General features: G+C 49.1%; 1 protein-coding gene across 1 annotated transcript in view; it reads left to right on the forward strand.

Moving 5' to 3' along the window:
• Positions 1–24,754, forward strand: part of LOC146839218 (uncharacterized) — a 503,293-nt gene that overhangs the window by 24,448 nt on the left and 454,091 nt on the right. The window lies entirely within an intron of this gene.

The following is a 24,754-nucleotide window of genomic DNA, read 5'->3' on the forward strand; positions in this document are numbered from 1 at the left end:
AGTCAGAAGTGATAAGCAACAAACAAGAGGCGACTGTGAAGAAAAGCCAAAAAAGTGAAGGGGTTCAGTCGCTTAGAAGTGGAGCAGTAATCCTAGGAGAGCAGGTCATGGACGTCCCCCGTCAGAAGCAGTGATGAGCGCAATCAAAAAGGGTGACAGGAACATAGCAAAGAAAAAGTCATTTATCAGAAACTACCTCATTCCATCCATCCACGTGGGCAGCCCAGGTTAGAAGATATCCAAGTGGCATGGCAGCGCCCAGAAAGGATGACACAGCAATCAGGAGGCGTAGAACCCCACAAAAAGAGCAATGTGGGGCAAAGGCATCTAAGCCGGCAGAAAGACGAGCATCGCGCCACAGACAAAATGGCGGCCGCTCTCTGAGGAGAGAACGAATGTGGTAAGAAAAGGGGCACCCCGGCCCTAAAAATGTGTCAAAAAGCGCTCACCAGAAGCGCGCTGCATTCCGACATAAGAATCCAGTGTCTGTGGCGGAAAAATGCTCTCCGGAGGGGAAACGGGATAACTGACAAGCTCCGGTGCGACGGAGGTCCCGCGTCAGGCGGCCATCTTGGTTGGCGTCGTGGCCACGCCCCGTTTATCCCTCTTTTAATGGAATCCATAGTCTCCCCGGCGCAATCCGGTTTTATTCCCCATCGCTCCACTGCTTTTAATCTTCAAACTCTATTTGCTATTCTTCATGGAATTAATCCCGAGGTACCTGCAGCCGCATTTTTATTGGACATGGAAAAGGCCTTCGACTCTTTCCATCATGCAGAGAATGGGTATACTGGCTGGTTTCGTGGCCACCACAGCACTATTATACAGTCATCCCACGGCCCGACTAATGGCAGCCTAACCGCTCCCTTTACTTTATCCAGAGGCACAAGGCAGGGATGCCCACTTTCACCCTTATTGTTTATTTTAGCTATGGACCCCCTGATTCGACATTTTCAAGAAAAACACCTACACAGAGGCATACAATTTAATACGGGCCCATTACTAGTATCATTATATACGGATGACCCAATTCTATATGTTCGTAACCCCCACTTAAATTTAGAACCACTAATCCGTGAAATTCTCAGATTTAGCGCAGATTCTGGTCTAGGCATTAATTGGCACAAATCCGTTATATTTCCCCTCACCACCAGCACAGAAAAATGGGACCTGGAGTTCCCACTAGAGTGGTGCTCCGATTCGGTAAAATATCTGGGCATACACATACATCTCGACACTGACCAGATTATCCGACTAAACTATGGTCCGGCGGTACTATCATTAGAGGCGCAGATAGACAAATGGCTTAAACTCCCACTCTCCATGGCAGGAAGGGTTGCCCTGATAAAAATGATCGTGCTCCCCAAATTCCTCTATTTGTTTCATAACTTCCTGATTCCCTTTCCAAATAGGTTCTTTTTGACCATTCGATCCCACCTGATAAGATTGGTATGGGTCAGCAAGAGAGCAGGGTTTCGCTGGCGAGTCATGACATTACCCAGCGACAGAGGGGCATATGGGGTTCTGGACCTCCAGTTATATTACCTGGTCACCCAGTGCAGCTATGCTCAGACATGGTACCACCCAGATGCTAGAATTCCCTATCTCAAACCAGAGTCTGATCTTGTTCTACCGGATACATTAGGCACTGTATTACCCAAAGACTTGCCCAGGGACCCCAAAGACATTCAAACCGTATCTACTACCAGTTGGGCCTGGGAGAAGTTGAAACGTATCACCAACGCACCCACCCTATATGAGTCCTCGCTCCCACTCCCCAATGCCAGATGGCTGCCCATCACCGGTGAAAAAATCACTCAACGAACATGCACAAAATTCAACATGGCCTAGATGGGTGACCTATTTCCAGAGGGACATGTGTTTGAAGCCAATGACATAACGCAATTCCCAGTAGCCTCGTTTATGGATAAGTTCAACTTGCTCCGTATTCACTTGGAGTTGCTCGCCACTCTACCTGACTTTCGTCTCGCACCCCCGACCTTCTCCCCACTCACCATAGTGAAAGACAGCGCTAGGAGTGTACACCTGATCTCCAAACTTTAGAAGGTTTGTGCTGACCTAATTCCCCTCAATGATTCCAGAATTCGTACTGAGTGGAAAACGGACTTAGGCAACCCAATTACGGACGAGCAATGGTCGTGTTGCGCAGTTACGAAGCAAATATCGCTAAACAGCCCCCACAAACTGATCCACTTTACATTTCTTCGCAAAATATACGCCACACCTGCCAGAACACACAGAATAGATCCCTCCAAACCTCACACCTGTACCAGATGCAATGCCCAATTTGCGGACTTCGCACACCTGACATGGACTTGCCCACGCATCCACACATATTGGGTAGAGACACACAGGATTCTTAGTGGCATGGTCAATTTAACGATAAACCCTCTGCCTGAGATTGCCCTTCTAGATTACGTGGTACAATTGCCCTTGAAAATGCGTAAATTTGTCGCCATAAGTTTGCTATTAACCAAAAGAGAAGTTGCCATCCACTGGGGCGGCAGAGCGGCCCCAAAAATAAAGGGCTGGCTAACAAGCATGGCATCCTGCTCCATCAGAAGTGAACTATCTGAATGTAGATTGTGGCAGAGTCTGCAGTCACCGCTTCTCCCAGGGCATAGCGGTATTCAATAGGAGAGATCGAGACACTCTATTATTTTGTTGAAATACTGTGTGTGCTTTTAACTCGGGCTGTATTTTAGGCGTATTTCATGATAAATGTTTATACTGCTTTTTAACAAAAGAAAACTGCTTTTAACTAATTAATGCAATCCTAACTGTGTTAGTCCTGTTCTTCCTTGCCCCGGTCCGTCGTGGCTCACCTGTGCCGATTGAACGGACGGCAGGAAGTAGGTTGGGGCACTTCCGGTCTCCCGGTCAGTCAACGGGTTGACGGTCTAGTTGTGGAAGCGGGCGGGGCCTATATAGCTGGATGCTGGGGAGGACGCGCAGCGGGCGCGCCGGCGGCGCACCGGAGGCGCGCCAAAGGCAAGACCGTCTGCGCCCGTCCACGCACGGATGGGACCTGGGGCCAGAACCCCTGCTCTTCCCACATTACCCATTAGCTACACCCCTGAAGCTCTTTATGGTCTTCGCCCCCCTACATCGGCTGCTTGCGCGCACAGCTTACGACCTGCTGTCATGAGTCAGAAGTGTAAGCACTGTCCCTTCGATCTGGCTAATAATCAGGACGCCGCTAAACAGGATCACAATTTCCGGATAATGTTTATTAATTGTAGATCCTTAATTAAACACCAACTGGATTTGTATGACCTCATCTCAATCAGCCAACCGGACATCCTGATGCTGACTGAGACTTGGCTGTCAGAGCACTCGGTCCCGGATGTCCTTGTTGCACTTCCCCCCAATTATGGAATTGTGAGGCTTGACCGTCCATTCAAGAGAGGGGGCGGGATCGCGCTGATCCATAAATTATCAATTGAATGTGCTTTGGAAAGGGCGGACATAGAGGCATGTGAGGCAGGTCTTTTTACCATCGGAGTTGATAGCGCCTACATTATTAAAGGCCTCTTAATATACCGTCCGCCAGGCCCCATCCTTCAATTCACTAATAATCTTAGAGAATCGGTTATTCATCTAGCGCTACGATATGCGAAAGTGTTGGTGTTGGGCGACCTCAATCTTCATTTAGATGATAGAAATAATGTCTCTGCTCAAGATTTCTGTCAGGAGATGGCCTCACTGAACTTAACACTCCAATCCACTCTCCCTACCCATCAGTTGGGACACCTGCTAGACCCCATATCTGCCAACTGGGAAGGCACCCGGGTTGATGCCCCGACTCCGGTCCTGTGGTCTGACCACTATTTGGTCTCTTTTAGTTTTACTATCTTTAAACCCCAGACTGTGATCTTACCTAACAAACCTCAGAGGAAATGGGCCAATTTCTCGGCCTCCAGGTTTAACCAGGCCCTACTGTCAGGAGGGCCCCCAGGAGGGAGGGATGTTGAAACGGCCTGTAGTGCCCTGACTCACCGCATCAATGAGGCGCTTGATAGGATAGCCGCTTTGGCCTCTTGTGCCCCTAGGAGACAGAGTAAAACTGCCCCTTGGTTCAGTGAAGAACTGAAGGTCGCCAGATCTGCATGTAAACGTTTGGAACGTAGGTGGAGATTGGACTTTTCTATGGATAGGAAGCTGTCCTATAAATCCGGTCTCAAGAAATACCACTCCCTTATAAAAAAGACACGAGCTGCCTACTACAACACTCCTTTGCTTTCTATCCTCTCCCGTGAACCATTTCTTCATTCTTTACGACACTCTTCCATCTTTCGAGGCTTCCATCATAAAACTATTGAAATTAAATTTACTGCCTATGCAGACGACATTATGTTAAACGTCTCTAACCCTTCTACATCTTTACCAAACTTCTTTCTTCCTATGCGGCCTTGTCCGGTTACAAGTTGAATTTTTCCAAGTCTGAAGTGCTTCCTTTAAATAAGTACTGTTTACGGAGTATGTTTGAAGGAATTGACTTTAAATGGACTACTTCTCATATTACTTGCCTGGGGATTAAATATTCTTCTTCCATAGCTAAAACGGTCCAAGTCAATTTGGACGACGTTCTTTTAAAAGTTCACAACATGATAGATTGATGGTCCCCTCCTTTTTTGTCATGGTGGGGCAGATTGGCCACAATTAAAATGATGATGCCCCCGTCATTACCTTCTATTTGTCCATGCTACCGGTGAAACTTCCATCGAAATTCTTTAAAACACTGAATGGAGTTTTGAGCAGATTTCTTTGGAATGGTCGGAAAGCTCATATTTGATTAGCCCTTCTCTCTGCTCCTAAAGATCGAGGAGGAGTTCTTTTTCCCAATTTTCGACAGAATCATTCCTCCTTTTTAATTCATCAAGTGTTGCCTTATCTAGCCTCCTCTGATGAAGCTCCCATATCTGTATGGCATAGATTGGAAGAATCTTTGATTTCTCCTTTCTCTTTTTCTATGTTAGCTAGTTGTATCCACCCCCTCGTTCTTTTAATTATCCAACCATTTTGAAATTCATTTCTACCTATCATCCTATTAAGTGTAAATCTTATAGCCCGTTGCAGATTTTCTTAGACTCTCCTCTTTGGCACAATAAAAGTATCAAATTATCAAATTGTACTATTTTTGGGAAATCTTGGGCCGCCAAAGGGATTCTCTTAGTTAAACATCTAATACAGGATTCTCGGGATCTCTCTCTGCAAGAAGTTCAATATATTTTTCACCTATCTGTTTCGTCTTCCTTTAGGTATGATTCTTTACGATCGCTCCTGATGGATCAGCTCTCTCTTCTTTCTGCATCTCCTCTTCCCTCTCAGGACCCCTTATTGAACCTCTAGCCACTTCCTCCTCCTCTATTCGAGCCTCTCATGTTTACAGATGTCTCCATATCCCTTCTCTATGCCGCCCTAAAGGTAAAGTTGAGCTCCTCTGGGAAACTGATTTGCAACACACTCTCTCTGTTCACACTTGGAACTCCGTATGGACACGCATACATCGCACTTCATGCAATGCCAGCACTACTCAGACTCTTTATTATTTTTATCACAGGCTATTCTTCACTCCATTGGCTCTCTCCAAGTTTAACTCAAATGTATCTCTGAACTCTTGGGTCTGTCATGATACCCCTGGCACTTTCATGCACTCCTTTTTTCTTTGCCCGCTTTTGGTCTAAAGTCTGTGAATCGATTTCCTCCATTTGCTCTGTTAACTTTCCTTTTGATGCTTACGCCTTATTTGTGGGAAGCAACTCTGCGAACTGGTTTGGATCACGTACGGTGGGCTTATTTGTAGATTTGTTGATCGCTATTGCTTTCCAGATAATCTCTTCTAATTGGAAGGATGCCTCCAAGGTCTCCTTCTCTGCCTGGTGGAATTTTCTTTGCTACCATCATAGACTGGATAGAGCTTCCGCCACCATTTCTCAACTACTTATACGTCAGGACGCCTTTTGGTCACCCCTCACCAATTATTTATCCTCATCTGCAAGGCGTATTCGAGACAGTTCCTTTGTTTATCAACCACCATGAGTATTTTATTTTATTCATTTCTTCCATTGTGCAGTTTTTATTAGCCAAATTACTGATGTTATTCTCGTTTTAAGACTCATTATGATTATTATAATGTTGTAATTTTAGTATGATACCTGATGAAGATACTACTTTACCCTCTTTTTCATTTTTCTCTTCACTTTTTTTTTCTTTGCTTTTTTTTCTTTACTTCCTTTCTTCTTTCTTTCTCTTCCTTTTCTTTTCTTCCTTCCTCTGGAAAATTTGTAAAATGCTATTTGGTTTTTTAGGTACAACTTTATACTATTCCTTTTCCTTTTTGAAATATCTCTTTATTATTGATAGATTTCTTGTGTTCTTTACTCCATTATATTATACATTTAGTGTGCTATTTTTGGCCTATTTTCCTATTAGTATTGTTGTATATTGTACCTTTCTCTAAATTTACTTCAATAAAGCTCTTTAAACTTAAAGAACAAAACCATAGTACGTACATCATGCAAAATGTCACTGGCCCTCCCTTCTTGTTGACATCTCCAGGAGTTCCTCCTCTCTCGTGGCTGAAGTGGAAGAAGGTTTTCACACATTATGCTCGTGTCTGTGGCACTTCCTTAAGCGCAGAGAGGAAAGCCTCATGGTTAATGCATTGTTTGGGCTCTGAGGGACAAGAATTCTTTCAACACCTTCCTGAGCTCTCTGATATTGACTCTGCCACTCTTAATGAATACGAGATCTACATCAAAAAGTTGGACTTGCACTACCTCCCCAAAGTGAGTCCTGTCCTTGAACGATATCACATCGGGAGAAGGATGCAAAGGCAGGATGAGTCGATCGAACAGTACATAACTACCTTGCGCAAATTGGCTTCCACGTGCAATTTTGGTGCAGCTTTAGAGGAGCGCTTAAGAGAGCAGCTCATGTTGGGATGCGCCCTCGACAAAACGAGAGACGCCCTATGGCAAAAAGACACGCCTTTGCTTCAAGAAGTGCTGACCATAGCCAAATGTAACAAGCATTCAAAAGCGTGTGTTGAGATAATATGCAAAGACAGTTCAGGTGATAAAAAGGAGAATGCTAGTGATGGCCCTCAGGAGCTAGTTTTGATCAATGCAACCACCCAATGCTCTTTTACTCTGGGGCCAAGGTAACGCTAGACCCCAAAACATTTTATGAGCGCAATCTCCTGGGCAAAGTCACCCTGTTGAAGCCAGACATTAGACCAAAAGGTTAAGGTGGAGTGACTATTGAGTTGCTGGGTTATTTCTGGGGCACAATTGACTTCAAGGGAGAGTCATCCCTGGTAAAATCTGTGTCTCGATGAAGCGGAACTCGCTCAGAAGTTGGTTCCATCAACGTGATCTTCATATCTGCCTTGATCCCAATGAGATCTGTCTGCCTAAAAGAATTACCACCAGTTATGGTTGTTAGTAATGCTAATCGAAACTGGATCAAGGAATTCACTGAGGACTTTGCTTGTGAAATGAGTTTGTATCAAAAACTATGTACATCGTATAAAGGTCAAATCTAACGCTGTTCCAAAAACAGCTAAGGTCAGGAATGCACCTCTGTTAGTAAGAGAGAGCATGAAAGTTGAATTAGACAATCTCTTAGCCAAGTGCATCATTCAAGAAGTTGAAGCAACGGAGTGGGTCTCTCCTGTTGTTATGGCCCACAAGCCAATGGGGAGGCCAGGCTCTGTGTCGTCTCGAGGGAGCTCAACAAAGCAGTTATTATTGATCATTACTCTTTACCCAACATAACTAAAATGCTGTGTTCTCTTGAGGGGGCGAGGCATTTTTCTTCCTTGGACTTGACCTCCGCCTATCACCAGGTCAGGCTTCACTCCTCTTCCCAGGATCTTACCTCCTTTGTAACACCCTTTGGTACCTTTAGGTTTCTAAGAATGCCTTTCGGACTGATTTCTGCAGCTTCAGTTTTTCAGAGGGCGATGGAGGGCATTCTTGGGGGCCTGCAGGGTGTCAAGGTGTACCCAGATGATGTGCTCATCTTTGGTGTGGATCTTGAGGAGCATAATGGGAGGCTGAGGTCAGTATTGAAGAAGTTACGCGATGCTTACCTCACCCTTAGGGCTGATACGTGCAAATTTGATGTTAAAGAAATAGAGTACATAGGGCATTTTGTGTCCGCTGCAGCCATCAAACCCAAAGTGTCATTGGTAAGGACCCTTTGTAATTTGCGCACCCCTTTAAACAAAGAAGAGTTTGTAAAGTTTCTGGCCATGGCTGAATTTTATCACAAGTTCGTTCTGAACTTTGCAGGGAAAAGCTCTTGTTTGAGGTCTCTCCTCCTGAAGGGAAGCACATTTGTTTGGTCCAAGGGCTGTGAGGAAGAGTTTGAGTGCATTTACAAACATCTGAATGAAGCACCTTGTCTAGGAAGTTTTGACCCCACAAAGGAACACTTCTTTTGCAGAAGGTTAATAGGGAGGATAAAGCCATTCTTTTCGTCCCTAGACCCTTGAGGGACTGCAACTATTCTGCTGTGGAGAAAGAAGCTCTGAGTGTTTTCTGGGCGGTGCACAAGCTGAGAATTGTTTTGTGGGGGAAAAGGTTCCGAATTCTTACTGACCACAAACCTCTTACGGAGGTCTTCTCCAAGAAAGACATTGACTTTGTCTCCCATAAGATATGGAAGAGGGTTGTGGCTCTACAAGAATTTGACTTTGAAATCTCATACTTACCTGGTTCCAATAATATCCTGGCAGACTGTCTGTCAAGGCTCGGGGGTGAGGAGTGTGAAACGACAGATGATGTTGAGTGGTTTGGAGGTGAAGAACTGAAGGAAGGAATTAATGTGTTTGTGATTAGTGAAGGCTTGATTTCTGAGAGTGAGTGGAGGGAACATCACATTTAGACTTGCAGAAAGTCCTAACCATGGTCACAGGTGGCTGGTGTGAGAAGAAGGACTGTGAATAGATCCTCGAAGGCTTTTGGCAAGTTAGGGAAGATCTGGCAGTGGTGGATGGTCTCCTCGTCCGTGGTCGTAAGTTGGTTGCACCCCTTGCACTGAGGGATAAGCTAGTAAAGAGTGCTCACGCCTCGCACATGGGCATTGCCAAGACAAAGAAAAGGATCAGCGAAGCATATTGGTGGCCTGCCATGGATGTACATGTAGAGAGGTTGGTGCGTGAATGCGCTGAATGTGCGTGTTGTGACAGGATGTTGAAGTGTAGGTCGCAACCCATGGTTATTAGGGAACAGGCTACTGGTCCGTGGCGGACATTTCTATAGATATTTTGGGACCTGTGAAGTTGAAGACTCGGGATCGCTATTTGATCGTGTGTATTGATATGTTTTCCCATTGCCCTGATATCAAGGTGGTTAATTCCATTGACTCTGGTGTAGTGATTGAGTTTCTAGAAGAGTTATTTGAACATGAGGGTTTCCCGTTAACACTCTTGTCAGACAATGGTGTTCAGTTCACGTCCTCAGTCATGGAAGAGTTTCAGAGTTCCAGGGGGATCAAGCATAAGAACGCGGCCCTGTACCATCCACAAAACAATGGTGTGGTCAAAAGGTTTGTCAATGTTCTTAAAGAGACTGCAACAAGCTGTTGCCTGTGGTGAAAGTTGGGAGTTGGCCATGAGGAAGAAGATTTATAAGTTTAGGTTTACTTCTCATTCGTCCACTGGTGAAACTCCCTTTCGTTTATTTAAAGGAATGTTCCCCAACATGGAGGTCACTCCATGTGAGTAACGACCAAAAGAACCTCAGTGTATGAAAAGGTGGGCGGTATGGAGGACTGGAAAGAGAGAAAGAGGTGATGGAAAAAAAAGAAAGATCTTGTATGATAAAAGGAGGGCTGTGAAGAGAACAGTGGTCGACGTGGGAGAATGGGTCAAGATTAAGTCTCCCAGGAAAGGCAGAAGCAGATCAAAATTCAGTCTTCCGTTTAAGGTTATCAAGGTTTTCAAAAATACTATAAAGTCCAGTGACCATTGAATTTGGAATCTAAGTCGAGTGGCGAAGTGCCAGGCTGGTGCCAGTTTTGATACTAGCACCGCAACTGGTGGGCCGGATTCAGGCTCTGAGGTGGAAGAGCCTGTTGCACGAGAAAGGGGCTCTGGGCCACTTTGCTTGAAATCTATTCCCCGACGTTTGCACGATTGTGTTTCTTAAAGTGAGTGCTTTCCCATTTCCCATGCACCCCAGTTTTCTCCTCGTCTATAAAATCGCTTTGTTGAGCTCTTCAAAGATTGTAACTGCATTCTCTAATATGTTCTTTGTATCATTTGCATTCATAGTTAAGTTTCCTTTTATTTTCATCAAGTTTAGAATGTGTAAGGGGGAGAAGGTGTGACGCCCTGTGTCATGATATTCTGGAATGTGGGGATGGTTGCTAGGCGGTGGGCTGGAATAGAGACATTTGTCAGTCGGTCTTAGCTTGATGATGGATGGGGTCTCTGTAGCTGTGATACTTAAATAAACCTTTCTTGACCCCCACCTTATGATCTACTCTGCTTTCTGGGGGGGAAACACTTCCACAGACGTCCATGTGAAATCTAGCTGCGCACAACCCACTGAGCATTCCTGCAGGTGTGGTACTTGATGGCAAAGGGTTATTGTCAGCGGTTTATGCCATGACGCCTAAAACATGGATATTTACAGCACATAATAAAAGAATCACAATTCTTGTTCACTTAAAACAACTTAAGCACAGTTCATATAAATACTGCACTTTGCGCATAATCCATGATCTGACGTAAAGTGCAAGTGCAAACGGATGACGTACATCACTCTTAAAACCAATCAATTAGATAGAGCGGTCATTAGATCTTACAAAGCGTATCAGCTAACAAGCGCGTACCTAGGTGCAGATAGCGGCGTCTCCTCTGCTTTTTGCCTCCTCAGAGCAAGTAAACCTGCTAGGAAGCCTGACCGCTGTCTTATAAACAACAGAAATAAAAGAAGAGCAGAAGCCTGCGGCGCAGACGTTATCTATTATGCGGTAAAAAACGCGGATTGACCAAATAATTACAGTTTTGCTGACAGCCGGATGGAAATGAACCCTCAGATATGGGCCAACAGACGGCCAACACCTCAGCAAGCATTTAATAAAGTGCAGGCGCAGGTAGAAATGTGCGACCATACCTCTCGATGCGTGTCCAGTCCATAAGGGTCTCCAGGGCGGCCATTGTGCCCTGGTGCCTTTGATGCCCGAGTCGAGCCGCGCCCCGTTTCATGAGGGTAAATATATCAAAGGCCGAGCACAGCCCCCAGAGACAAACGGAACATGGCAAACCCATCACTAGAGTTGGTTTATGGTTTGAGCCCACTCCCTTCGCTGCTGTCTGTAGCGGGTCTGCATATAGGAAGCAAGTGCCTGGGAAATCTCCACACGATCGGATCTATAACATAAGAAAAGGGCTGCCCTGCAGCATCTCAGATTACGTGTTAGAAAAAGAGGACGTAGGTAGTACCTTGGGATTGTAAGCGACCTATCACACAGCAGCATAACTCGCATGAAGGACTCAGGGCCCCCTTATGTACGGGGACGCGTGTCAGATCCGCCTCCAGGGGCTTTACCCACGGTTTAGTAAAGGCCCTCACCTGAAGAGTTCCTAGTCTGAACATGAGACATAAAGCCCTTTTCTCAGCAGGGAACAGAGGTCCAAGAGCGGCCCCAGCGCGGCTCACATGTTACTTTCTGGTAGTTAGGCGGAAGGACGCCTTTCCTGGCTTCTTGCTGGCTCCACATGAATGCCCAATATTTCTTTGTAACCAGTTCTCGGGTTGCCTTATTCATCAGTTCCGGGTTAATCTATTGCTCTACCTACAAGTGGAAGTTTGAATGTTCTTAACGTGCTTGAACCAGGGTGAACTATTGTAATCCTGCATCGTCGCAGTTCCTGCGGGACCATTCTATATGATGCAAAGGATAGATTCGACCACACTCGCACCCGGCGTCTGACGGGGTGAGATCCTCTGGTGAACCCCAGCTCAGCTGTTAATGCTGCCATTGGGGTGCCAGGACCCAGGTTCAGTACACGTCACAAGAAGATGTTTCCCAGTTTATGAAGAGCCTGAACTTTGGTAAAATCCCACAGTTCGGCACCATAAGAGCAGGCCACCCGTGCATTTGTCTTGAATGTGTCAGTGCTAGTTGTATTGGTCTCTTGCTGCTTGAGTTAGCAAAATGTAGAATTGTGGCGTCAAGTTCATTTCCGACTTTGCCAGATGAGCTTTCCAACATAAATGGTCATCCATTCGTATGCCCAGGTAGCCATGTTTTAACTCGCTTAGTTGGTTTACCATAATTCCAGAATGTCAACAATAACTTTAATTTAGGATTAATTATAATATTTTCTCCTCTGTATTGATTATTAACTTCTGTTCCTTACAGAATAGCTCAAAGCCTTCCAAAAGCTGATGCATTGATTTTTCAATACGCGCTGATATTACTGCATCATCTGCAACCAGCGGGATCGGAATATTCTCCTCCTCCAATATCGGAACATCAAGACGAAAATTCCAGACTTCTCTGTGTATTCTCCTTTTACACCCAATCTTACTCTGGAATGAATTGATTCAGACCAGTCAAGGTGAATATTCCTGAAAACCAGAGGAATTAAAGATATGGGAAGGAAGGTGTAGTGAAGTGGAAAACTCCACCTCAACCGAAATGTGTCCCCCAACATTTCCCATAGTGTAAACTGGAGGGCACACAATTGTGGACAATGGGCGTTATCACGAGTTGCAAATCGGTCAACCTGAGGGCTAACATGTTCTGCACCAGAATCCAAAAGGAGATGCCTCTCGTGGTTGGCAAGATGAAGCCAACTCATGCTGAGGGCAAAACAGATGGTTGGCACCTAGCCAGGTCCCATGCTGGTGCACATTGAACCCCGAGACTGGTACTTTTGCGCCGCTGGAACTTCACTTTTTTGATGTTCCAGTGGCGCAATGTGCCACTGCATATTTATAAGGCCACGTAAAGTCACTTTACATGGCTTTTCATGGCCTTATAAATATGTGCCCCTTTCACGCAGAGCACTGCATGAAACGGGCGTTCCATGGGTGTTACTGTGGGTGTTCCCCCGCAACACTCATGGAACCTGACCCATTCCCAGATTTATGAGAAATTGTGAACCTGGGAATACGTCAGAACCTAACGCCACCCCAGGGGTAGCGTTAGGGAGGCGCAACAAGGAGATTTATTTTTATTCCTCCTTGTGCTTTCCTTTTTAGGGCTCGCGCCTAGCAGCGATGCAGAGCGCAGCACTGCTCGCGCAGGCGAGAGCCCTTTTGTGGAGGGTTCCTGTTAGACCTGTCAGCCCTAGGGTGGTCTTTCCCTGTATTTTTGCCCTTGCCTCATTTTTTTCCACCCTCTTTTTCGTTGGCCTTAGGTCTCCGAGCGACTTCCCATTGCTAATCATTGCTAAGGTGCAGGTGCTCTCTTCTCCCAACATGGCTGCCACAGGCCCCTGCTACTGCGGAGTGGTCTTTTTAGTAGCACCCTAGTTGCCAGGAGCTGGCTGGGACCCTAAACATTGTTGCCACACCAGCCCGCCTTTTTCTCCCCTAGTTAGACTAGGGAAGCTCCTGGAACCTTCTAGAATAGGGGCGGGGTCTGCTTTTTGCCGCCTTAGAGAGTGGTCACCTGACCTGGGCATACATTAGGGCAGGAGGGAAAATTTTTAGTCAGTTGGGGCGACGCTGACCTGGGGGAACCTACGCAGGAGACTTAGGCGGTAGGGCCTAGTCAGGGACATATACCACTGGGAGTGACAGGGCTTAGGTGCTGCCTTCCAAGCTGTGTGAGGAACACTGGACTAGCCCACTGATCTGGCCCGGCGGGAGGGGAACCCAGGGACGACCTGCAGAGACTGCCTTCAGCCACCAACTCAACCCCCCCTTTCCTCCTCAAGAAACCTTCTACCAAGGGCGCAGGATCCAGCAAGCACCGAGAAGACCTATAATTTTCCTCAGGACTGCTGGGGGATCGACCAGGTATCAGCGCTGTGTCACCCCTGCGCTCCCTGACTCCACCTGGGGCCCCCCTGTACTGATTTGCCAACGTCGTGTGTGGCCTGCCCTGCCTGGCCTGCCCTGCTCACCTGAGGCGCTGTAGCCAAACTCACCGCTGCAGCCCGGCGCCGCCGTCATCTCCAGGGCCCTCGGGGGGGAGGGGTGCGGGGCCCTGCCATTGCCGTCGTGACCGGGGCGCCCCCCCGACGTGGGCCCAGTGGCCGGTTGTCCCCTGCGACGGCCCTCGGTGAGGAGAGGGCCGCCGGAATCAAAAGTAGGCCGCGCCAGGCCCTGAGGTCGTTGCCTGCATCACATGACGGGGGTGTCCTCCTGGACTCCGCCTCCGCCGCGCCCCTGTCGGATCGGGAGGCCGCGCACCCGCAGGCCGCGCTGCTGTTGGCGGCTGCAGGCGCGCCTCTCCTGAGGCCACTAAAATCGGTCCCCGGGCCCCAGGAGCCCTTGGAGGGGCTGGGACCCGCCTGAGGCCCCGCGACGCTCTACTCCCCTCAGAGCCTGCTACGAAGCCCCCTCTCAGACATCGCCGGGAAGCGCACACGGCTGGCGGGAGGGGCTCCAAGGCGAGCGAGCTCCCCGCCCTGCCTAAAACCGCCGCAAGGGCCCCGAGCAGGCCGAAGGATCAGGTAACCCCCGGGGTGGAGGGCGGAAGGCCAGAGGGAGGCCTGGAGCTCGCCCCTCCCCCGGGGAAGACTATCTTTGGGCCCTGTTGGCCCCCACTTGCCCCAGGAACGGGGAATAATCCGTCCAAGGCCCTGTTAACTCCTGCCCTATGAAGGGCTGATCTTTTACCTGACGTGCAGGTTAATTTTGGCCTAAGGATATTGCTAATGCTCCTCAGATGAAGGAAATGTTTACTCCTAATGAAAAGTTGATAAGTGGTCTTAAATGACAACAACATCACTCCCTCGCAAGACCTCTGCGACTCTCTCGCAGCCTTCTTCCATGACAAGATAGCCGACATACACAACAGCTTCGGCCCTCCAACCACGAACCCCACCACCGAACCGACGCCCTCCACCGCCACCCTCCGCACCTGGACCCCGGTCAGCACCGAAGACACAACTCGCACGATGAACACCATCCACTCCGGATCCTGGTACAACGCCTGAACAACACCGGAATCCAGGGGAAGGCCCTAGAGTGGATCACCTCATTCCTCGCTGGAAGAAGCCAGAGAGTCCGCCTCCCCCTTTCCGGTCAACGGCCACTGAAGTCGTCTGCGGCGTCCCCCAGGGGTCATCGCTCAGCCCCACCCTCTTCAATGTCTACATGAGCCCCCTCGCAGCCATCGCACGCCAATACAACCTCAAGATCATCACCTACGCCGACGACACCCAGCTGATCCTCTCCCTCACCAACGACCCGGACGCCGCCAGAGCCAGCCTACACGAAGGGATGAAAGACGTCTCCGAATGGATGAAGAACAGCCGCCTGAAACTGAACTCGGACAAGACGGAGGTTCTCATCCTGGGGTCATCACCCCCCGCCTGGGACGACTCCTGGTGGCCCCCTGCCCTGGGCGCCACCCCCAAGCCTACGGACCACGCACGCAACCTGGGCTTCATCCTGGACTCCTCCCTCTCAATGTCCAGACAAGTCAACGCCGTCTCGTCTTCGTGCTTCAACACCCTGCGCATGCTTCGAAAGATCTTCCGGTGGATCCCCACCGAGACCAGGAAGACGGTCACCCAGGCCCTCGTCACCAGCCGGCTGGACTACGGGAACACCCTCCAAACTCCAGAAGAAACTCCAACGGATCCAGAACGCCTCAGCTCGACTCGTCCTGGACATCCCCCGCCACAGCCACATCTCCGGACATCTGAGAGACCTCCACTGGCTCCCCGTCAACAAAAGGATAACGTTCAGACTCCTCACCCACGCACACAAAGCCCTCCACGACCTGGGCACCAAGTACCTCAACAACCGCCTGACCTTCCACCAGCCCACCCGGCAGCTCAGATCCGCCAGCCTCGCTCTCGCCACCGTCCCACGCATCCACAGAGCCACCGCCGGAGGAAGATCCTTCTCCTACCTGGCGGCCAAGACATGGAACTCCCTCCCCATCCACCTCCGGACAACCCAGGACCATCTCGCCTTCAGGAAGCAACTCAAGACCTGGCTGTTCGAGCAGTAACATTCCCCCCCTCCAGCGCCTTGAGACCCTCCGGGTAAGTAGTGTGCTATACAAATGCCGTTGATTGATTGATTGATTCTTGCTGAAACGCTCTAATGAAATGCCAGGTTTAGCGCTCTAATGAAATGCCATATCTAGCGCTCTAATGAAATGCCAGGTTTAGCACTCTAATGAAATGCCATGTCTAGCGCTCTAATGAAATGTCAGGTTTAGCGCTCTAATGAAATGCCATATCTAGCGCTCTAATGAAATGCCAGGTTTAGCGCTCTAATGAAATGCCATGTCTAGCGCTCTAATGAAATGCCATATCTAGCGCTCTAATGAAATGCCAGGTTTAGCGCTCTAATGAAATGCCATGTCTAGCGCTCTAATGAAACGCCATGTTTAACGCTCTAGTGAAATGCCATGTCTAGCGCTCTAATGAAACGCCATGTTTAACGCTCTAGTGAAATGCCATGTCTAGCGCTCTAATGAAACGCCATGTTTATCGCTCTAATGAAATGCTCTAATGAAATGCCATGTGTACTTCTAATGAAAGGCTTTGATGAATACCGGGATTGTTGATTACCCTGACTCTGATCCAGATAAAAGCTATTTGATTCTTACTCAAACTCCCCGGTGTGGTGTCAGTCATTGCGTGCGTTTCCCGTCTCAGTGGATGTGTGTGCTGTATGGTCACTTTACACTTAAGCTTTCGGGTGCCTGCCTGCTCACGCCAAGCTACCCCCTGGGGTGCTGGTGACCCCAGTTCCTACAGTTCCAAAACGGACCCTGGAATCGCACACGCTCGTGCGTGTGCGATTCCTTTTAGGCAACGGTATTGGCATTTGCGGTCATCTTTTTTAGAAAGACAGCACACAATAGGCCAATGGCGGTTGCGTTGCTCCTCCCATGGCCTATTGGTGTCTGTTACCCACACGCCGACATCTGTTTTCAATTATCATGCCCAGACATGGGCACGATAATTGAAAACAGATCGCTCGCTGTGGCGCGCACGCACGCACCACTTGTTTTAACTGATGTGACTACATGGTCAAAAATTATGAGCAAATAAACGAATGCCTTTATAATGGAAAGCACGTCTGAACCATACCTTTCCAGAATATCCGTGCAGGGAGAAAATAATGACACAGGGGTGGGGGGGCAGGGAGAGTCAAAAAAGTTGTGTTCTTCCAATTCAGATCCTTTATGAAATTTTGATCACGCCCATTGCCAAAACTACAGCACCAAGAAAAATGTGACCAAATAACAGTATACACTTCACGACTAATGTACACACAGCAGTCTGTTCTTGGCCAAAGTACGCAAAGAGGGAATGGCAAACTAAACCACTCACACGAGTCACAATAAGTAACACAATCCAGAATCCGCACGGACCAAAACCCAGAGTACATTTCAGATAGCCCTCAGCGCTACGAGGCCTTTCATTCCATTACTAGTTGGTATAACTTGTTAAAGCAGGATGCTAAAGCCAGTTTCTCTGGCAAGACAGCGCAGGGGTCAATGCACCTGCTCCAGTGACATATATTTCAGGGAGGTTTACAGGCTGGAATCGTGAATGTACTTACTCGACAAATCATCATTCCACGGGCACCTAAAAGTACAAACTTGTGCAGCGCCTGCTGCAAACCTCTGGGTGTGCACTGCACGTGGCCTGTTCCGAAGATAACAATACAGGTTGGAGGCCGTGTTACTTCGTCCACACAGAACCATCCGCTCACCCACACCAATCGGTCTACTCCTTCATCTCTGCCATCGGTCTAAGGCGTTGTTGCCTTTGCCTCTGTTCCGCCCATCCATCCTTCCACTCACCCCCCTCCAACCATCCACTTACCCACTCACACATATCCGCCCCCCCAGTAAAGGTGGTTACGTCACAATACCGTCCGCTTCAGGCTCGCCCTCTCGGCCGGAGGGCGCAGAGGACCAGGAGCGTCATCCTGCGAGGAGGAGCGTCTGGGTCCCCAGGCTGCAGGAGGCGCTGTCTGCAGTTCCGAGGTGTGAAGTGCGGTCCAGCATCAAGGCCATGGATATAAAGGGAGGTCTCGTGACGCACGCCGGCCTTGGAATGCCAGGCCAAGCCCCACGTGACCTTTGCCAGCTGCAGAGACACCATTGAATACACGTTTCAGCGCCCTTGCAGTTTCCCCTTATTCTACCTTTTCTTCACACCAATCTCTGTAGGTGTGCATGCCGGAATCTAGAAGGTTCCATAACATGCTCCTCAGGGATTGAGGAGCAGGCTCATTTGTATGGGGATGTTCCATTAACAGAAAAACCCTTATTTTCTTGGAAGGTGCCCCACAACCATAAAAGAGGCACCATAACCGCGGGAAAATGGTGCCATTGACCTCAAATATGTGGCACTAACTGGGAGATTGACTAATAGCTGTATGAAATGCTGCAGCTCTTGTGATTGACTTTCTGCAGGAAGGTCTCCCTTCCTGCACAAAATCAATCACCCCGTAACGCAGGCACCCTTGCATTGCACCATGGAGAAAGGGTGCCTGTATTGGCGCATGGCAGCCCATTGTGTGCCAGCGATTAGGAAAAGGACTGGAATGCGCTGTATCACATAGATACAGCGCATTCCTGCCCTTTTGTTCTGACGTAGAGCAGTGCAGCAAGATTCCTTGTGGTGATGCCCTACCCAAAACCTCATAAATGAGGCCCAGAGCCTGGGCTTCCTGACTGAGGAGGAGAGACCGCCAGCGGGAAGGCGTTGGATTGACTGAATCCAGTCAAGTGTGAACTAGAAAAAGAAGAGATCACATTCTTTAGCCACATCTATACTGACACAAGATGTTTGGAAGAAAGAGCCAGACCACCTGTAGGATCATTAGACCACCATGAGCCAGACCACCCGTGGATCATGAGACCACCATGAGCCAGACCAGATTACCCACCACCCGTAGGATCATGAGACCACCATGAGACAGACCAGATTACCCCACTGAGGAACTTCGATTTTCGATCACGATCAAATCGACCCGCCATTTTGTGGCCCGCCGCCATTTTATGTTGCCATCACTCAGGCAGCACGGCAAACAAAGTCTATTCTGCTTTTTCTGTAGCCCGGTGTCGAAATACGCCCTCGGCCTCTATTTGCAAAGCTGGTGTTAGAACTAGCCGAGTACACTAATCCCTGTCTGGCTTTTCTAATCCGCATCTCAACTATCTGTTGGCTCACACTATTCTTTCCTGACTTTATCTTATCGACTGGCCTTCACTGTCTCCTGCTAGCATTCTCTCATTTCACAACTGTCCTCCAACATAAACAAACGTATCTCGCCACCTGAAAGTTAGTTATGAATCTGTTAATGTATTAGCTTGAGGGTGGGGTGACAAACACAGTTAGAGGAGAGGTCTCTTCGAGTCATCTGATATTTCTGTTTTCAAACCTCTCCTATTGGTTCCGCCTTGTTTTCCAACTTTCCTTATTGGCTCTTTCTTGTATGCTCTGGGCGTGTATTTTGTCAATAATTGTGTCATTGTATAGTATTTAACTTGATGCGCCACAGAGTGAAGTGGCAGTCTCCTGAGAACCTACTTTGTGTACATCTAGGATAACTGTACTAGCTGCAGCTAAATAAATCCATTCTTCTAACGCCGACAGAGTGTCCCGTGTCTCTGTGTAGCGAAGCAGGAGAACTCCGGAGACCTTGGGAATACCCTGCGCCGCTAGACCCAAACGGTTCTGGTTCTTCACCACTCGAAGGATCATGAGACCACCATGAGACAGACCAGATTACCCCACCTGTAAAATCATGAGACCACCATGAGCCAGACCAGATTACCCCCCCACCCGTAGGGTCATGAGACCACCATGAGCCAGATCAAATTACCCCCCCACCCGTAGCATCATGAGACCACCATAAACCACCATGAGCCAGACCACCCGTAGGATCATGAGACCACCATGAGCCATACCAGATTACCCCCCTCCTGTAGGATCATAAGACCACCATGAGCCAGACCACCCGTAGGATCATGAGTCCACCATGAGCCAGACCAGATTACCCCCCTCCCGTAGGATCATGAGACCACCATAAACCAAACGAGATTACCCCCCACCCGTAGGATCATGAGACCACCCTTAGCCAGACCAGATTACCCCACCCGTAGGATCATGAGATCACCATGAGACAGACCAGATTACCCCACCCTTAAAATCATGAGACCACCATGAGCCAGACTACCTGTAGGATCATGAGACAACCATGAGCCTGATCAGATTACCCCCTCCCGTAGGATCATGAGACCTCCCTGAGCCAGACCAGATTACCCCACCCGTAGGATCATGAGACCACCATGAGCCTGATCAGATTACCCCCTCCCGTAGGATCATGAGACCTCCCTGAGCCAGACCAGATTACCCCACCCGTAGGATAAGAGACCACCATGAGATAGACCAGATTACCCCACCTGTAAAATCATGAGACCACCATGAGACAGACCAGATTACCCCACCTGTAAAATCATGAGACCACCATCAGCCAGACCAGATCACCCCCCCACCCGTAGGGTCATGAGACCACCATGAGCCAGATCAAATTACCCCCCACCCGTAGGATCATGAGACCACCATAAACCACCATGAGCCAGACCACCCGCAGGATCATGAGACCACCATGAGCCAGACCATATTACCCCCTTCCATAGGATCATGAGACCACCCTGAGGCAGACCAGATTACCCCACCCGTAGGATCATGAGACCACCATGAGCCAGATCAGATTACCCCCTCCCATAGGATTATGATACCACCCTGAGCCAGACCAGATTACCCCACCCTTAGGATCATGAGACCACCAAGAGACAGACCAGATCACCCCACCCGTAAAATCATGACACCACCATGAGCCAGACCACCTGTAGGATCATGAGACAACCATGAGCCAGACCAGATTACCCCACCCATAGGATCATGAGACCACCATGAGCCAGATCACATTACTCCCTCCCGTAGGATCATGAGACCACCCTGAGCCAGACCAGATTACCCCACTCGTGGGATCATGAGACCACCATAAACCAGACCAGATTACCCATCCCACCCGTAGGTTCATGAGACCACCATGAGCCAGAACAGATTATCCCACCCATAGGATCATGAGACCACCATGAGCCAGACCTGATTACCCCACCTGTAGGATCATGAGAACCCCGTGAGCCAGACCAGATTACCCCCACCCATAGGATCATGAGACCACCATGAGCCAGACCAGATTACCCCCACCCGTAGGATCATGAGACCACCATGGGCCAGACCTGATTACCCCACCTGTAGGGCCATGAGACCACCATGAGCCAGACCAGATTACCCCCCCACCCGAAGTATCATGAGACCACCATGAGTCAGATCAGATTACCCCACCCGTAGGATCATGAGACCACCATGAGCCAGAACAGATTACATCCCCACCCGTAGGATCATGAGACCACCGTGAGCCAGACCATATTACCCCACCCATAGGATCATGAGACCACCATGAGCCAGGCCAGATTACCCCATTTGTAGGATCATGAGACCACCTGAGCCAGACCAGATTACCCCTCCTCCCGTAGGATCATGAGACCACACCAGATTACCCCCCCACCCGTAGGATCATGAGACCACCATGAGCCGGACCAGATTACCCCCACCTGTAGGATCATGAGACCACCATGAGCCAGACCTGATTACCCCACCTGTAGGATCATGAGACCACCATGATCCAGACCAGATTACCCCCCCCCGAAGGATCATGAGACCACCATGAGTCAGATCAGATTACCCCACCCATAGGATCATGAGACCACCATGAGCCAGAACAGATTACCCCCCACCCGTAGGATCATGAGACCACCATGAGCCAGACCATATTACCCCATCCGTAGGATCATGAGACCACCATGAGCTAGGCCAGATTACCCCACTTGTAGGATCATGAGACCACCGTGAGCCAGATCAGATTACCCCACTCGTAGGATCATGAGACCACCGTGAGCCAGACCAGATCACCCCCCATCTGTGGCATCATGTGACCACTATGAGCCAGACCAGATTACCCCCCCACCCGTAGGATCATGAGACCACCATGAGCAAGACCAGATTACCCCACCCGTAGGATCATGAGACCACCATGAGCCAGACCAGATTACCCCCTACTTGTAGGATTTTGAGACCACCATGAGCCAGACCAAATTACCCCCCAACCAAAGGATCATGAGACCACCATGAGCCAGACCAGATTACCCCACCCATTGAATCATGAGACCACCATGAGCCAGATCAGATTACCCCACCTGTAGGATCATGAGACCACCATGAGCCAGACCAGATTACCCCACTCGTAGGATCATGAGACCACCGTGAGCCAGACCAGATTACCCCCCCCCCCGTAGGATCATGATACCACCGTGAGCTGGACCGGATTACTCCCCTCCCATAGGATCATGAGACCACCGTGAGCCAGACCAGCTTACCCCCCTCCCGCAAGATCATGAGACCACTGTGAGCCAGACCAGATTACCCCCCACCCGTAGGATCATGAGACCACCATTAGCCAGACCAGATTACCTACCTCCTGTAGGATAATGAGCCCACCATGAGCCAGACCAGATTACCCCCCTCCTGTAGGATCACAAGACCACACCAGATTACCCCCCACCCATAGCATCATGAGACCCCCTGAGCCAGACCAGATTTCCCCCCTCCCGTAGGATCACAAGACCACACCAGATTACCCCCCACCCGTAGGATCATGAGACCACCATGAGCCGGACCAGATTCCCCCCCCAGCCGTAGGATCATGAGACCGCACGTATTCTCTTCCTCTAGCATTCTCTTTTTCGTGTTTTCTTTCTTTCATTCTTCTCCTTCCTGTCTGTCTTTCTTCTTCCCTCCCACCCCGCCAGATGGCCCTAAATTCTTTCATTTGTCAACCACGGGGTAAGATGTTGATTAGAGCTTAATTTCAGCCGGTGATCGCAGGTGGGGCCCATCAGCACTCTGTTTTTAGGGGCTGGCTTTATTTTTCCTCATCAGACATTGACCCATAATGAGGGAGTGAAAAACACACGAGGGGGAAGAAAGAGGAAGAGAAAGATGAAAAATGTGACAAAGGGAGAAAGCAGGGACCTACAGGAGTGAGATAAATGAGCAGAGAGCGTCTGGGGGTGGATTAAACAGCCATGAGGTGGAATCAAGACTGCGCTGCCTTGGTATTCAGCACCTGACATTTAATAGCGCCAGCTGTGGGCTTCTGAGCACAACTTTTGGCCCGGCTCTCATTCTTTTACAAATTAAGCACTGGATGTAGTAGTGTACAGCGCAGGGCAGCAGGGCAGCAGGACCCTGCAGTAACAGAGAGTTGTCCCTCCCCAGACACCTGGACATTACTTCTGCTGAGGAGGGAGGGAACAAAAAGGAGGGGGATTATTTAAATGAGAAGAAGTGACACCCCCACTCCAGTGGTAGTGATATAGGATATGTGGTACCAGCGGCTCCTGCCTCAGCGTGGTCCTTGCTACCTGGGCAGGACTGGGAAACAGCTGCGACCCTGGCAAAAATGCTCTCTTCAACTTCGTGTGCAATCCCTCTCTCACTTTCCATCCATCCATTCATCCATCCATCCATCCATCTATCCATCCATCCACCCACCCATCCATCTACTCATTCACCCGTCCCTCCATCCTACCCATCCGTCAATCTACCCATCCATCCATCTACCCATAAATCAACACTCACATCCACCCACTCATCCATCCATCTAACCATCCATCCACCCACCCATTCATCCACCTACCTTTCCATCCATCCACCATCCATTCATCTATCCAGCCACCCACCCATCCATCTACCCATCCATCCACTCACACATTCATCCACCCACACTTCCATACATTCACCTAGTCATCCACCCACCTATCCATCCATCCACCCACCCATCCATCCACCATTGATCCATTCATCTATCCATCCACCCACACATCCATCTACCCATCCATCCATCTACCAATCCATCCATCTATCCATCCACCCACACTTACACCCACCCATCCAGCCATGCATCCATCAATCCACCCATCCATCCATCTACCCATAAATCAACCCACACACTCACCCACCCATTAACCCACCCACCCATCCATCCATCCATCTAACCATCCATTGACCCACCCATCCATCCACTCACCTATCCATCCATCCACCATCCATTCATTTATCCATCCACCCACCCATCCATCCATCTATCCATCCATCCACCCACACATCTATCCACCCACCCATCCATCCAACATCTATCCATCCATTCATTTATCCATTCACCCAAAACATCCATCTGCCCATCCATCCATCTACCCATCCATCCATCTACCTATCCATCCATCTATTCATCCACCCACACATCCACCCACCCATCAGTCCATCCATCAATCCACCTATCCATCCACCTATCCATCCACCCACTGACACATACACCCATCTATCCACCCACCCACCCAACCATCAATCCATCCATCCATCCATTCATCCATCCACATTCCACCCACCCATCTGTCCGGCCATCCACCCACAGATCCATCC

This window comes from Triturus cristatus, chromosome 4_2, assembly GCF_964204655.1.
Source record: "Triturus cristatus chromosome 4_2, aTriCri1.1, whole genome shotgun sequence".
NCBI lineage: Eukaryota > Metazoa > Chordata > Amphibia > Caudata > Salamandridae > Triturus > Triturus cristatus.